Source organism: Triturus cristatus, chromosome 4_2 (assembly GCF_964204655.1).
Source record: "Triturus cristatus chromosome 4_2, aTriCri1.1, whole genome shotgun sequence".
NCBI classification, from domain to species: domain Eukaryota; kingdom Metazoa; phylum Chordata; class Amphibia; order Caudata; family Salamandridae; genus Triturus; species Triturus cristatus.
The window spans coordinates 548,702,471-548,719,396 of record NC_140586.1 but is presented as its reverse complement, the minus strand read 5'-3'; the positions used below and the strand labels follow the sequence as shown (position 1 = coordinate 548,719,396).

Here is a 16,926-nt window from a genome sequence, read left to right as displayed (position 1 = left end):
TGAATTTCCTTTTGAATGTGAACAGACAGAGGTTGTGCCAGGGGCTGGTTATAGGGAGTTCCAAAGCATTGTGCTACCAAAGGATGGATGTCTTAGGAACCTTTCTTGTCTAAATGTTGGAGGCTTGAGAAAGAGGGACTCAGGATTTCTTGATCCTCGTTGACATCCAGAGACTTTCAGTTTTCCAACCAGGTAGGAGAGGGTGGAGTTGTGGAGGGTTTTGAGCAGTGCATGGAGTCTTAAATTGGACTTGTGGATCGATGGAGACCCATTGCCTGGTGCGAAGAATAGGAGAGATGACGTTACGTTTCCTGTGGCCTGTCACAAAGTGAGTAGTTGCATAGAGCACTGCTCTCATATGAGCTTGATGCACTTTATAGGGTTCAGAGAGGAGTGAGTCACCATATTCTAGTCTTGAAAGAAGCAGGGCCCGGGCCACAGGTATCAAGTTTTGCTTGGGAATGAACTGCATGAGGCCCCCTAGCAGTCTGAGCTGATGGCATGTGTTTTTGACTGTGGCTCAGATTTGTCTCTTAAAGGTCTAGACGATGGTCAAGGATAAACCCTAGTGATTTTGCATTCTCCACAATGGCAAGATTGCAGTTCAGGGGAGAGAAAGATTACAATCACTCTTGGATAGGGAGATAGTTTTTTGGGAGAGATTCGTAGAAATCCATTTCTAGTTGCATTGAGTTTTAAGTGGTGGTTGGTCATCCTTTTCTGAACTTTTTCGGGATGAGGGGAGAGAATACAGATGTCTTAGGGGAAGATACCTTCAGGTAGATCTAGGTGTAACCTGCATATTGATGATAAAAAATTCCAGATTTTTTCATAATCCCATCAAGACGTTCAATATAAAGATTAAGCAGGTATGGAGAGGTTAAAGCCCTGTGGGACACCTTCTTTCAGGTTGGTTTTGCCCAAGACAGCTACCTGTTTTTGTTGTTAGTGAATGGTTAGAGAAATAGGAGTCAAACCACTTTTGGACTGTTCCATCGATGCCCATCCATTCTTACAGGATGCTGATCAGATCGTGGTGGTTGCCTGTATCATAAGCAGCCGAAAGGTCCAGTAGCACAAGTAGACATTCGTTTCCTGAGTATAGGACATGGAGAAAATTAGCCACAATTTGCACAAGGACTGTTTCTGTTCTGCAACCATGACTGAAGCCAGATTGGAAAAGATTGTGGCGTTATTGGACTAGATTGGAGCGATAGCTGTGATGCTATGCAGCTTTTCAATATCTTCCCTAAGAAGTGAAATGTTGAAATTATGTGAAAGTTGTTTAGGTCAGTAGTGCTGACATTGGGCCTTTTCAGGATCGGAAAGACCTGGACAATTTTCAGATTGCTGAGGAAAACACCCTGTTTCAGTGAGGAGTTCACTAGAGAAGATTGAAGCCTCCCGAGAAGATTAGGGGCTGTTAGCGTATCAGCCATGAAGTATTAAATTCAATGTGTTCCTCCTTGAACATACCGTTTTGGCAGGAAGGGTGGTGTTTGACTTTCTTTCTGAGATTTGAAGTCTTGTGGGCACCATTCATTCAAAATCAAAAGATAGGCACTGGAAGGAAAGGAAGTCATCAGTTAGAAGTTATTTGCAGCTAAGTCTGCCCCTATGAATTACTGCTTCACCACCACCTTGCCAGATTTCACAGTCACAGCTGAGAATGCAATAATGTGGGTCTAGGACATTGTTTGAAGCATCAAAGTTTAATTCAGCTAAGTTTCTATGAGGACCATGATATTAATGCTGATTTCACATACTTGTGTGAAAACTCCAGATAGTGTTTATCTGCAGGTCGGCAATTATGTAGAATGGATCGTAGAGTTCAGTGAGCGGTCTTGAAAACAGAACTGTTTGGCTTTCAATGGGAACCTGATTGAGGTGGATGAGTCCCTTATTCCTGGTTGGAGACCATGATCTGGAAGGTCTGTGGTCTGTATGGTTGGAATGGAGATGGTGTCTTGCTGGCTACATTAAAGTTCCTATAGCTTTTGATAAGTTGACTAAAACCATCATCTTCCAGCTCTGGAATTATTGTGTTGGTTATAGTGCGAACAGTAGGTAGATGATTAAGGTTTCAACAGGAAGGAAGAAGAGGGTGGTGTTAGTCAACTCGCCCCACTTCTTCCTCCCTGCCCAACCCTTACTTATCTGGAGGAAGATTGGGGGGAGACAGGAGCCGAAAGAAGACTGCTGGGTAGAGTAATGGTTGGAATGGGAAGATTAATTGGAGCGAGGCTGGTAAGTACATCAGGATAAGGCTAGTATGGAATAGGACTAAAAGGGGTAGAATGGGAATGATATTGGATCGTAAGTGTTATAATGAGAGAAGGTAGCAGGGAGAGTTGTGGGATGGTTGTTCAGGAGAGTGTTAGAGTGAGAGTCAAGCAGAACAGTTATGTGGGGAAATGTGTTGAACAACAAAGGGATAGAGGTAGAGCTGTAACTTTGGCTGGTTACATGTGAGGGTACTAAGGAGGAGGAGATCTTTGAAGTGGTGGAGAGCCAAAAGAGGTCAAGTCATTGTTGGGTGGATTGAGAGCAGGGAGGAGTGATCCATGATGAGAAAGATAGCTAGTAGGGTCATATCGGGGTTGGATTGATTACGACCCAAGGGTGGTGAAAGAAGGGAGAGGGGCTAGGGTTGTAGATTGAAAAAGAGGATCTTGTGAAAGTAAATCTGCATTGCTGGATTAGGGAATAATCTTTCCATATTGAAATTGCAAATAGAAAGATAGCCATTGAAGTGTGAAGAGTGTGAAACCTTCAGCTTTCACTCATAGGATCTGACATTTATTGAGATATTTAGGGTTCTGTGTACGATGTTGTTCCATTGGTCCATGTTGTGAATTAAAAGTAGAAGCTTGTTTTTGAGGGATCCCTACCGAGCTCAGTGATACAGGTCAGCAAACATAGTTTAAGGACCTCCCCTTAAAAACTTATGTTTGAAATTTTTCATGGTATGTTTTGGTAAATTTGGAGGATACATAATTTTGAAAATATAGTGTTTTACAGAGGTGTTTTTAAAGGGAGGCAAAGTTGCAAAAGGCATAATAATGGCTATGTGAAAGGGTCATGGTAAATCAGGAAGTCATGGAGTAGGTAGCACAAAATGAATCCTGACATGGTACATAAGGTTGGGATTAACTGGGTAGTGGTACTATCTGCAATAAGTGGGCCGCTGTAGGAAAGTGCCCTTTTCAACATGGTCACCCCCACGTTTTGCCTGGTATTTGATGTGATTTCAACTGGAAGTGCATTGGGTTCCTGCTAACAAGGCCCCAGTGCCAGATCTCTTCCCTATAGCTGTACAATTGTTCCCCCCAATTGGCAATACCTTTACTTCCCTCTGAACATCCCTAGTAAATGGTACCCTTGGTGCCTAGGGCATGAGGCACTAAAGAGGGTCCCTAAGGGCGGCAACATGAATTGTGCTACCGTAAGGGCCAGGTCACCGACCTCATGCAAACTTCCACTGCAGGCTGGGTGCCTTGGTATGGACAGAAATTAAAACACGGCATGGTACATAGCCGGTGTGCCATGCTTGCTGACACTGAATGCAGTATAAGTAAGTCACTCCTACAGCAGGCCTTACCGCTCTAATGCAGGGTGCACTATAGTACATGTGAAGATATAACTGCATGAGCAGATATGCCCCTGTGCTGGTTAGTTCCATTACTGTCAGTAGAAATGATCAGGGAAGCAATTTTAAGGCATGTGCTGGACACTGGTGAAAATGAGTTTCTCAGCTACGTGATGGCCTCACTGAAGATAGGGATATTTGGTATCAAAAATCTCATTAATAAACCTGCATTTATGCCAGTGTGGGATTAAGTAACACATGCACACAGAGGGCACCTTAGAGGAGCCCCCTGAAAACCTACCAGATACTGGTGTGCTGACTGACTGCTTTTTGCCAGCCTGCCACCAGAGATGAGTCTCTGACCCCCAAGGGTGAGGGCCTTAGCGCTTATGGGGCCAGAAACCAGCTTGCTTGCTCGGGGGGGGGGGGGGGAGCTTTCACCTCATCCCACAGGATGACCTGAAGATTGGCATTCCAAGGCAGGGGTGCTTTGAATGGGCCTACCGCCCTTGGTATGCAAATCTGGTTTCGCTCACTGGAGTAGAAGCCAACACCCTTTGTCCAGATCCATTTGACACCTGGACTTGCGGGAAAATTAGCTAGTTCGATAGGCGTGTCCACCCTCAGGCTAGTGCCACCCTTAAGGTGGGCCACCTGAGGTGGAGGCGACTTTTCAAAGTTAGCCATCTTGGTGATGGCAAAGTCAGGAATTCTGGGACACGGTTATGACCACCTCCCCCAGCAAGTGGTCATAGAGGGGACGTAGTGACCCCAAGGGTAGGTAGCCCATTGGCTACCATCCTACACTCCCCGAATGCCCTTAAATTCTGTATTTACGGGAGCCCCTGGCACTATAGAATCAGATCCTGCCGACCAAAAGAAGAAGGGTTAAAGAGCCGCGAAAGTAAGAACTGCAGAAGAAGCAACTGACTTCGCTCCAGCCCTGCCAGCCTGCTCACCTATTCTCGACAATTGCGCCAAAGTTGTCTCACCTTGCAAGCTGCTGATCCTCCAGAGCCTGGGAGGGCTGCCAGCACTTCTCCAAAGACACCGGAACACCTGTGGAACAGCAGAACTGTTCCCCTGCATCCTGCAGGTACCAAAAACTGAGCTGTGAGACTCAAAGACATCGAAAACCAAACACCGGGATGCACCACTGCACTCGAACCACCTAGCCAAAACTGAAATGACCCAATGGTGCCAACGTGGTCGCCTGTCCCTCCAGACTCGAAACAAACCTTGGATCTCCCTGCTGTGTACACTTCTCAATGTTTGCAGTCCCATCTACCACGATTTGCTCCTGGTGATGAAAACCCGATGCCTAAGGACACCTCTGCACCTGTCGCCTTGGCCCATGTAGGAGAGGACCAAAGGTGGCCACCGTCCCCGATGATTGTGAGGTCGAGCCCCCCTGTTGGTTCCGACACTGCCTCATCTGTGGACGTAGACTGGCCCCCTTCGACTTGCAATGGGCACCTGATGCTGCTTTGCACCACTGCGCCCGGTCGCCCTTGTGCCACTGGAGGCGATCTGCTGGTGCTGCCTTGGACCTTGCCCCATCACCTCAAGTCCAGGAGGTTGATCTTGTAAGTTGCTGCAAAGAACTTGTATGCCGTATTTGTTTTTCCTTCCATAGGATAACATTGCAGCCTGTAAAAAAAATGCACAAAGTGTCGACTGTTTAAATGCAAACGTATGTCTCTTGAAAAACATGCTTACCTGAGCTGGTGCTGAAAAATATATAAAGTTATTTGTTGTTTTCATTAAGTAGTGTGGATCTACTTATTGAGTCGTGTGCATCATTTATTGACTATTGTGTTTATTTGCAGATGTCTAACAGTCTTCTCTGGTGAGCCTACGGCTGCTCGACCACACTACCCCCTAAAAGAGCACCTTGGGATTGCTAGAGCTAGCCCCTGTCTACTAGTAAGGGACCTGGACTCGTTGCACGTTATACTTCTTTTGGGAATACCTTATAAAGTTCCAGCTTCCTACAGTCACTGAGTGAGCTGTGTCTCTTAGGCAAGAGGGGCCTTGCTCTGACAGGAATTTCTTGTTATGTTGGTCGATAAGTCTCGTTAGAGGAGACAGGTCTTGTCTCAATGGATGGTGAGCCTTACTCTGGCAGAAAGGCCTTGTTTTGTTGGGAAATAGGCCTTGTTATAGTCAGCCTGCTTTTTCTTAACGGATGCTGTGCTTTATTCTAATAGGAAGGCCTTGTATTGATGGATGAGAGACCTTGTTCTGAACTAAAGGGATTTCTGTAAAATGGCCAACTTCGAGAAACCTGAAATGGTAGATGGTGCCACTTAACAGTGCAGATCCATCACGATGTTTAGCGAGCACCGCAAGCTCTAGCAGAGCCTCTGGCACAAAGGGTTTCAACAGGGCTCTGAATGGCACAGTGCTGGGCTCTTGTCAGGCTCTGTCAGCCTCAGTTCCACTTGCCTTCTGATGGAAAAGGGATCATAAGAATGTATGCAGTCCATGCCATCAATTTGCAATAACATGTGAGAGATCTGTTTAAACATGGCAAGTTCTGCAATTAGTGATTCATCTCCTTTGGGGGTAGCCCCTGAGAGGAATAGACAGGGATTGTTAACTATGCACAAGCCACTTTACCATGCAATAGGGATGTAAAACCATGCTATCAAGGCTCCGTAAAAATGAGGATGGTCCGAATTAATATCCCCCTTAGAGAAGTAATTGCTGTTGGATTGGATATGCTTACAATGTCGTTTAACTTGTTAAGCTGCTATAAAGAGTTTGGGAGATCGTATTTTTTTATTACATGGAACAGGGAAGTAAGGATTATGACAAACGTATTCCTTATTTCCAATGGATGTTTTCTGAAGTTGGTTTTATTCCTTTAAAACTGTAATTTGTGTTTCTTTTTGCTTTTATGGCTCTGTGACAAAATAAAAATAAAGCTTATTTGATTTATGTTGATAATTATTAGCGTTATGGTTATTCAATGGCTGAACCAGATGTGAGCATTATGCATTATCTTTCATTTTTTATTTCTCAGTAGGGACACCTCTCAACAACATAAGACAGCTACATTTCCGGGAGAACAACTCCCATGAGTCCAGGAAAAATACAAGAATTATCTCCATCAGTCAAGAAACATTTGTAGATCCAGAGATATAAACCCTTAGGGTATCTCGCCCTTTCTCTTTCTACACAGGGTCTGTGACAGCCCTGACAAGCATTGAGAAAGTTAATCAGTTTTGTTTTTATTACCCATGGTCATAGGAATGGGGATCAGTGGATGAGGTGTTGCAGCATGCAAGTGGCGTATTGAGAAAACCCCTGGACAAAGAGGTTAAGGGGAACTTAAGAGTGGAGTCCCCAAGTCAATCACTGGAGGGTAAAGTAACCCATATACCTGATATAGATGGTAAGATGTCCCCAAATAGGGTACAGACAGGTCTTGGTGGGTGTGCTAGAATAAACCCCTGTACATGCCTGACTGCTAACCAAGATATTCAGTATGGCTGTAGAGGCCAAGGTATCAGGTAATCTACTTTTGTCAGAAACTCTCTACTGATAGGCTCAGTGCATCATATGTTTCCACAGTGAGGGAAACTGTGCATTATCCATGGAGAGTAGGCCCGCCTGCTGATCAACTAACTGGCACATTACAAACAACTGTGACAATTTGTGGGGAACCTGACCATTTGTGTGGATTTCCTGTACTAACAATGATTTTATAATAATAATGTATGTTGGTTGTGAATAAACTGGTGTAGATAGTTATAGGTTGTTTAAATAATAAAATTCTGACAGTAACTTTTCTCTAATCTCATGAATGTACACTGAGATTGATTTTGGATTTACGGATCCCCACAAATGTTAGCAGAAAGACTGGCCCTTTTCACTCACAAGTGGTAGGTACTGACAGGGAATGCTTGGGTTCTCAATACAGTGCGAGGTTTCCACTTAATTGTATGGTTCCCCAAAACACCCAAGTGCCCTTAGCCTTAAAATGTTTTGAAAGAGTAATGCATTTTAATAACTGAGTCATTTGAGGACTTGGAAAAAGGGGTCAATGGTCAGAACAAGACCACACATCAGAGGCTTTCTAAGCAATTTGTTTCCGGTGGAGAATAAGGACAAGGGCCACTGGCTGGTCCTCACCATTCAAGAGTTCAGCAACCGGCTGGTGTATCACCATTTCAAGATGGAAAGCATTCCTCTTCTCTGAGATGTGCTGTTAGCAGGGGATTGAATCGTCAGGATAGACCTGAAAGGCACTGATGGAATGCAGATACTGACCCTTGAAAAACAGTTTTTTTCTTCTGGATTTTGGTCCTCAGCTGTGAGTGAATGGAGCATCACCCACTGTCAGCGTCTTTTAAAAATAGTTTTTTATTGCCTACTTGCCCACACGTTCAGATAGGTCTGTCTGATGAGGCACATCTGGGGAAAGAGGCTCAGCAGAGGGTATGCAGGAATGTGTGAACACACACATGGTCAGACTGAGCAAGGAAATGGGACTCAGAAAACATTATTTATGGCTTGTTGTGAAGTGTAAAATCTGGAGTGTATAAGCTGTTTTTGCAATTTTGGTAAAGTAAATTAACTCGCACTTTTGACGTAGGAAATTTATTAACATGGATTTTCCCATAAATTCAGAGTTATTTTACTCAATATGTGTTTGATTTTTTTTTTTTTTTAAACATGTTTTTATTGGCATTTGTTAGTAGTTTCGTTACATATCATTGTTGGATGACAATATTGCAGAGTACATGTTTCCAGTCAGGTGAGATCAATCATCACGTTTACAATAACCTTCACCACACTCATGTGCAATGTAACAGGTGTTTGCCATACTATATAATACAAACCAGGGAAGGGGGGGGGGGAACTAGGGGCAGTCATGGACTATCAGAGAAGGGTCAGCCAGACTACAGCACAGGTGGTCCGTAGGGCAACTGGTGAAGCAGCGCATTGGGAACCCCTGGCCGGGGTACGACTATGCAGGTGGACATACGGCATGGGTGCAGGCCCCGTAGCAGCGGGGATAGGAACCTGGTCCCCCCAAGGTGAGTGTGTAGTATTAGAGGGGGTCGTCACCTGGGTGGGTTTGTGTCGCGCGTGGCTGCGTGGCAGTAGGGGTAGTTGCGGTCGTGTTCTGATCAGCTAGGGGCTGGGGCTGGGATTGTTTAAACTGATGCATTATCAGCGCCCACTCCAGGGAGATCGGGGTTTTGCGTATGCCCTTCGCCTCCTCCTCTCGCAGAGTGTCCTCCTCAGCCGCAGACCATTTGAGCACCGCCCCCCCTCCATGCCGCCATCGGGGGGCCCGTAGGGGAGCGCCAATTCATAGCTATGCATCGCTTAGCCAGGAGGTGTGCTAATGAGACAAATCGTATAGGCACTTTGTGCCGCTGCTTCCGACCCATTATTCCCAGTGCGCAGTATTCCCAGGTGTCTAGATGGGGCAACCCCGTGAGCTCTCGGAGGGTCTCGTGGATAGTCGACCAGTAGATTTGGATCCCCGGGCATGACCAAAACATATGGAGGAAATCTGCATCTTGCGCCTGACAGCGGGGACAGAGGAAAATTGTATCGGGATAGAAACGCTGGAGGCGCGCTGGGGTCAAGTAGGTCCTGTGAAGAATGTAATATTGTATATTTTTGAAACGGGCGTTCCGAGACACTTTTTGGGGAAATTCGAGTGCCCTGTCCCATTCGTTGTCATGAAACGCCCGTCCCACCTCCTCCTCCCAAAGGGTCCGCAGGGGTGCCAATGATAGGGGCGTCAACTCCCGAATGGACTTGTACAGCCAGGTGGTGAGGTGACGACCCCGTCCCATTCGCAGTATCGTGTGGAGGACTGGATGCGTGGGGGGCTCTCCTAGTGTGAGATCACAGTACGGCAGAAAATGACTAAGGAGCTGGCGGTGCCGCAAGAATTGTCCCGGGGGGGGATCGTATTCATCAATGAGTTGCTGGAATGGCCGGAGGTGTCCCTCCGCGAATAGTATTTCTGCCTCGGTGACCTCCCGAGATGTCCACTCCCGAAGCATGGCAGGGGTGAAGAACCGGGTGTTTTTGGGCCAGCCCACCAGCGGGAGCAACGGTGAATACGAGGGCCTATCTGGTGCGAGTCGGTGTATGCGCCGGATGCACCCCCGGGCCACCTCCACCTGGAGGGAGTAGGTCCCCGCCGGGCGGGATCCCGGCACAAGCAAACGGCATAATTCCGGTGTCGTTATCCGACCCGCAGTCGCGTATGTTTCGGACGTGTGCCTGCCGGCTGTCCAATAGGAGAGCCATTGGAGCTGTGCCGCTAGGAAATAGGCTTCGAATGAGGGGGCTCCGAGACCGCCTTGTGTCGTGGGTAATTTCAGTTTTGCCAGTGCGATTCTATGTCGCCCCTTGCCCCATATTAGGGAGCCAAGGAGGGTGTCCAAATCTTTGAAGAAAGAGCGAGGTGGTATCACTGGAAGGTTAGTAAAGTAATAGAGTAGACGCGGGACCAGCACCATTTTCGCTAAGGCCACGCGGACGATCGGGGCTAGTGGGAGCTGACGCCAAAACCCAATGGCGGAACGTATGGAGGCGAGTGCCCTGCGATGGTTACCCTCGAAGATGTCAGTGGGTGAGTGATATAGGCGAACCCCTAGATAGCGAGGGGCCTCTGCCGTCCAGTTTAATCGCTGATCACCAATCCACACTTCCCGAGGGGCAGAGTCGGGGTGGAGGGGATAGACCACAGATTTCTCCCAGTTCACCTTCAAGCCTGAAGCTTCCGCGAATTCGGTCAAGATGAGTCCGAGTGGGGTTAGATCCGCGGCGATGTCCCGTATATACAGGAGGAGATCGTCGGCATACAGTGAGACACAGTGCGTGACGTCCGCGAGCGGTATGCCCCAGTCCTGCCCTTCCCTTCGGAGACGGATAGCCAAGGGCTCCACAGCCAACGCAAATAGAGAGGGGGCAGCCCTGTCTAGTGCCCCTGTGTATTGAGAATGCCGAAGAAATACGACGTCCAATGTGGATTCGGGAAGTGAGCTTAGTGTAGAGAAGGCGGGTGTAGGCTACAAGCTTGGGGCCAAGGCCAGCACGCTGGAGGACCGAGAACAGGTACTGCCACGTCAGGGTGTCGAAGGCCTTCTCGAGGTCTAAGATCAGGCACGCCGCTCTGGGGAAGCGGTCACCAATCTGGTCCTGGATATGGAACAGACGCCGTATGTTCTGAGAGGTATTCCTGCCCGGTACGAATCCGCATTGGTCAGCGTGTACTAGTGGACACACCACCCGGGAGTATCTTTCAGCCAATATTTTCCCTAAAAGTTTACAGTCGGCTGTAAGGAGCGTTATGGGCCGATAAGACGCCAACAGCTGTGGGTCGCGGTTGGGCTTCGGGAAGGTAACTATTACCGATTCTCTCATGGAGCTGGGTAATTCGCCCGCGTGTAGTGCTGTGTCCAGTACCGTCGATAGACGGGGGGGCCAGCAGGGAAATAAAGGTGACGTAGTATTCTAGCGGGAACCCGTCCAAGCCCGGGGCTTTGTTTCGGGCCAATGTACGTATGGTCTGGGTAATCTCCGAGGTACGTAACGGCGTGTCCAGGTCAGTTTTCTCTACAGAAGAGATCTGAGGGAGAGGCAGAGGGTCGAGGAAGCGATCGATCATCCCCTGACTCCATGCTCGGGGCCTATCATAGACCTCCGAGTAATATTGACGGAATTCTTGAAGAATCTCGTCCTGAGAGTGTACCAAGACGCCATGTTGCGTATATATGGACGTGATGGGTCGAATCTCCGTGTCTTGTTTAGCTAGCCACGCTAGCAGCGAACCCGTCTTGTCGCGGTCTTTGTGCATTCGAGTTGCATATGTCCGAAAATTGTATCGCCGCAGATCCGCGCACGCTCCCTGATATTCCGACTTGGCATGTGCGATCTGCGTCGCCACTGCCACCGATTGGTCGGTGAGTTTTGCGGCGTTGGCAAGCCGTTTCTCGGCTTTATCAAGGGCCTGTTCCAGGGTGCGTTTCACCCCGACGCGCTGTTGAATGCAGTCTCCCCTGGCCACCACCTTGAAGCTGTCCCACTCGATCAGGGTGGAGGACGCCGACCCCGTGTTTCGGGCAAAGTATTCTCGGATACTACACTCTTGTTCGTGGGTGAAGACCGGATCCGCCAGACAATCGCGCGGGAGGCGCCATGTGGGGACAGGGGGGTGTGGGGGTCTCCATTGAAGACTTAGTACATGTGCATCATGGTCGGATATGACTCTACCCAGGTAATCTGTGTGGCGGACCTGAGGTAGCACCGCTGCCGTGCACAAGAAGCGATCTAGTCTGACTCGAAGGTTGTGAGGAGCTGAGTAGAAGGAGTACATGCGTGTATGAGGGTAGTGCAAGTGCCACACATCTGTGAGTGACCAGTGTGCTACCCAGGCCTTAAATCTATCGATGTGTCTGTAAGTAGGGGAGCGTGGTAGTGGGGGGCATGAGCGGTCCAAGTCGGGATCTAGGACGCAATTATAGTCTCCCCCGAGTATCCAGGGCACGTGTGTGAATTGGGCGAGGATTTTCGTAAGTCGGTCCCAAAACTTATCCTGATCAACATTCGGGGCATATATGCTGCCCAATAGGACGGCCTGTCCGTCAAGCAGTCCCTCCAACAGGACAAATCTACCCTCCCCGTCTACCACCCGCTGGAGCTCTCGGAACGGAGTACCTGGTCGGATCCAGATCAGCGCGCCGCGGGCAAATGGTGAGTAGGTTGTAGCGCAAATGAGGCCCCGCCATTTTGCCTGCACCCTGCCCACCTCCGCTGCATTAAAGTGGGTTTCTTGCAATAGGAGTATGGATGCCGTTTGGCGCTTCGCGTAGGCATAGATCGCATAGCGCTTGCGGGGGGTGTGAAGACCGCGTGCATTTAACGTAAGTATGTTAACGTCCGTTACACTCGTCCTCTGTGCCATGGGTAGTACGTCTAGTGTGCGGGCCGAGGGAGCTGTCGGTCCGAGTGGTCATTATGTGGGGACCTAGGGGTTCGCTGCGCCGCTGCTGAGTAACGAACCAGTGATCCCGGTCGCTGGGGCATTTGATCGCGTGGGTGTCTGGTGCCATGACGTGTGGGGTGTGCAAGCACTGGGTAAGAAACGGTATGCTGGGGAGGTAGTTGGGATTATGCTGAACTGGGGAAACTAACTGCGGAACTGGGGTCGGGAAACGTTCCCAATGCCAAGGACCCATCGCCAGAGACGATGCGTCCAAACCTGCGCTCCCTAAGACGGGAAGTACAACAACGTATGATGGGGGCGGCGGTGTGGGTGCGTAAGACGATACACGGATCGGGCCTTTAAAGGATAAGTGAGCGTTGCTCGCATCGTCAATTGATGGCCAAGGTGTCTAACGCTAGGGAGTGATACGTGAAGATAACCACCCTCGTTAGGCAGTTTCCCAGCAAACCCCTCTTACGGTACAAGAGTCCTTGATTGTCCATCCAGAATGAGGTCCGCTGTCTGAGGAGTGACCAGAGGGGGTGTCATAGAGTCTCCGCCCGACAGGGAGCCATCGCTGTCATTCTCCCCCTCAGATGTGAAGATGTGCGGGGGTCGATCTATGTCGTCCTGCTGGGAGGGCGTCTGCAGATTGATCACCGCCTGCAGGGCCTCCCTCCTTTCCCTCACAATCTGTTCCCGGTCGGGAGAATCTTGGGTGCGCAACTTGGTCCCACCACTTGCACCACCGCGTGGGCGCTTCTGAGTGCGTCTCCTGGGTCGGGATAGTTTAGGGTTCGGGTCTCTTATGGTATCTGCTCTAGACTGCTGCGAGCAGTGTTGATCCGCCCAATCCTGCGCTTCCAAGGCGGTGGTGAAGAAGACAGTAGAGCCATTGTGGATTACCTTGAGGCGGGCTGGAAAGAGCAAAGAGTACTGAATTTTATTCTGCCGGAGGCGGCGTTTCACGTGCAGGAAGGAAGACCGTTGCTGCTGCACTGCTCTCGCGTAATCCGGAAAGACCATGATCCGCTTGTCCTCGACCTGCAGGGCGCCTGCCGCTCGTGCCGCACGCAGCACCGCATCCCTGTCCCGGTAGTGGAGGAACTTCGCTAACATTGGTCTTGGAGCCGCACCCGGCGGCGGCCTACGGGCTGGGACCCTGTGAGCCCGTTCCAGCGAAAAGAAAGCAGATCGGTCCTTCTCGGGGGTGAAGGACTTCACCCAGGTTTCCATGTATTGCAGGGGGGTCGTGCCTTCGATTCCTTCCGGCAAACCCAGCACGTGAATGTTACAGCGTCTCGAGCGTCCTTCCAAATCGTCCGCGTGTTCCTCCATAATGGTCAACCGATGTAGGACCTCCTGCAGCGACTTCTGGTGGGCCCCGATCATGGGTTGCAGCTCGGCCACCGTCTTTTCCCCATCTTTTACTTTGTCCGCCAGTTTGCGGTGATCGTCGCGGATAAGGCTGATGTCCGTTGCCAGGGTCCCGAGTCTCTCCTCCATAGAGACTCTGGAGAGCTCGATGGCCGCGAGGACCTGATCCAGCTTGGCTGAGATCGCGGGATCGGCCCGTGGTGCCTCTGTGTGCACCCATGTCCGAGTCTTTGGCATGTTCTCTGGGGCTGTTTCAGGTACCGCTGTGTGTTGGGTCGCTCTCGGTTTCCCCATCCTGGCGGCTGGGGCAGCGATGCGGGCCTAGGTCGTCGGCCGGCAGAGCGAGGCAAGCGAGTCGTTGATTCAGAGGTTCCCCTTTGAGGCTAACTTGACTGAAGTCCACCTCCACTGCCGGCGGGGGCGGGGGACGCCTTGGGTCGAGCACCCTCCGGGAACGCCGCTGTGTTCCTCCGTATGTTGTCCGGGGATTAAGGGGCTCTCCTTCCTTGTACGAGGGTACGATCTATCCCGGTGTCCTACCACCGTGCCGGCGTTGGGCCACCGTCTATGCCAGTGCAGATTATACTGGGAGCCGCTCAGCTGTGGGGCACCCCTGCGAGTGCGCCAACACGGGGACGCAGCTCACCCCGCTCGTGCTAGCATATTACGCACCACATCACCGGCTCCCCGCAGAAAGTCAGGCGCCATCTTAAGGTCAGGCGGACCGGCTATGATGGGAGGATCGTGGGGGCCCGTCACCAGGCCGAGGGCGAACAGCCATCTCCGCGATCCCGGGACACAGGGTGAGGGGGGGGCCACCGCCCCGAACTGGTACCTTAATGCGGGATCCGCGTCTGAGTCCGCCGTCGGAGGAGGGTCGTCCCTGTCCCAAAATGGCCGCTCGTCCCCTTCCCGGGCTCCGGGGCCTGCAGCGGGCGCGCACCTGGGAAGTCCAGCTCCCTCCGTCGTCCCCCGCTCAGGGGTCGGTGTTGTCTGCCTTCCGGGTGTGAGGGATGGTGAGCCAGGGGCCGCGCCGGGCCCGAGGGGCCTCGAATGCACCCCCTAGTCCGCTCCTCCGGACCGAGTGTCCGCCATCTTGCAGCCCAGAGCTCCGATCTGGCGGCCGCACTGCCGCCGGTCTCCGCCGCCGCCTGCCTTCAGCGTTGAGTTCCTGGCAAGCACTCCGGCAGACCCAGGATCTGCTCCGGTGCCCGGTGCTCGTTTTCAGGGTGCGAGCAACGCCTGGAATCGGGTAAGTTACGAGCCCGATCACGGAGCCTCAGCACACCACAGCCGCCATCGTAGCCGGCTTGGCCACGCCCCTTACTCAATATGTGTTTTATTATATACTTTTTAAATTGGGTATATTTCCTTGAGCCAGCGTTAATGGAATTCATACTTTGTCCTACGATGCTGGGTCAGTTATTTTGTCTTTTGGTCACCTGGCAATTCAAAGCTCCCCCAGGAGAATAGACCTATCCTGGGAGATTAGTGATCCCCTGGCAGAAGATGGGCGGGGTGAAATCTTCCTAGAGCATATAGGTGCACAGGCATTGACAGAATCTTCCCACATAAAATGAAGTAAAAGCAGCCTGACCTCTGGCTGCAGTCACCACAGAAGTTCCTTTGTATCTTAGAAGAAAGAATCCAATTCTTTGTAAGAATAGCTAGTTTCAGAGAGTAGGATTAGTCCCAATTATCCTTCAAGCTGTCATGCTGATTCTTCCCAGAATGCTTTGCAAGGGGAAACAGCCACTACAACACAGTTGTTTCCACGCATACCCTTAACCACGCATGCACTACAACGCATGCGTGTTTACTATGCATAGCCTTTACCACGCATACCTTTACTACGAGATACGTAGTAAAGGCATGTGTGGTAAAGGTACAAGCTCTCATGATATTTAACAAATGAATGGTGCCTACCAGCACAAAATCATTGATTGTCAATGATTATCAGCTCGCCCTCATTTAGAATGTAACCCCTAACCTTCACTTCCTGAGCAACGCTAATGGAAAAAAAAATGCGGACTTACAATCACTTCAAAAAGATCATAAAAAAGAAATTCAAATAAAAAAGCACTCACCAGGATTCTAGCTACGTTTTTAAATAATCCCTTATAATCATATCCTCACAATATGATCATGTCACCTCATACCGTCGCCTTCACAGACACAAAACATTTATTGAAGAAAGATGTGGAGGCTATTGATGTCGTTAGAGGAAACGGAAAGACACTTCTGCTTCCACTTTACGACGTGCACCGCACCTCAGAAGAGCTTGGAGAGGAGAAGAGAAGTCGTGGAGAGGTAAGGGGACTTCTAGTTTAAAAAATAATAATTTCAGGGCTGAGAGGGTTGTGTCGCGTAGGGATCCGTTTTTATGGTTCAGGGCAGGGGAGGGGTATTTGTTAGAAGAGTTTGAGAGTTTGGGGGTGGGGGAATCGCGCAGGGCAACATTTTTAGGGTTCCGGGCAGGGGTACAGGGGATGGGTACTTAAAATAAATAATTTGAGGGATGGAGGGGGGATGGCGCAAGGGAGCAGTTAGAGGAATTGGAGCAGTGGTATGTGAAAACCATTACCATGAATATGCCCCTACTATGCATGATTTTACAACGAAAATCGTTGTAAAGGTATGCGTGGTAAAGGCATGTTCGTGGTAAAGGTGTTGCGTGGTAATGGCATTTGCGTTGTAACGTATGCGTGGTAAAGGCATGCATTGCAACGGAATGCTTTGTAACGTCTTCCAACCCTTTGCAAGGTTATGAACAGCCACTGGTCTGCTCCATCAAAGTGCTAGTTAGGGAAGATGTTGCATCTCTCGATTGGTTTGAGACACCAACCTTTTAGAACTCCACCTCTATTTTTCACCCCCTGAACAAGGAAGAACTCTTGAGAAGAAGAGGAGCAGCAGAAGAAAATTGGACTCGCACTATGGATGAATACCTGTCTGGCGTGAGAGGACATTCTAAACTTGCACTTCTGGGACTTTT

The 16,926-nt window shown here is 49.9% G+C and overlaps 1 protein-coding gene across 1 annotated transcript in view; it reads left to right on the top strand.

The window, feature by feature from the left end:
• HFM1 (helicase for meiosis 1) overlaps nucleotides 1–16,926 on the top strand; it is a 3,754,865-nt gene that overhangs the window by 245,233 nt on the left and 3,492,706 nt on the right. The gene's annotated exons all lie outside the window — the stretch shown is intronic.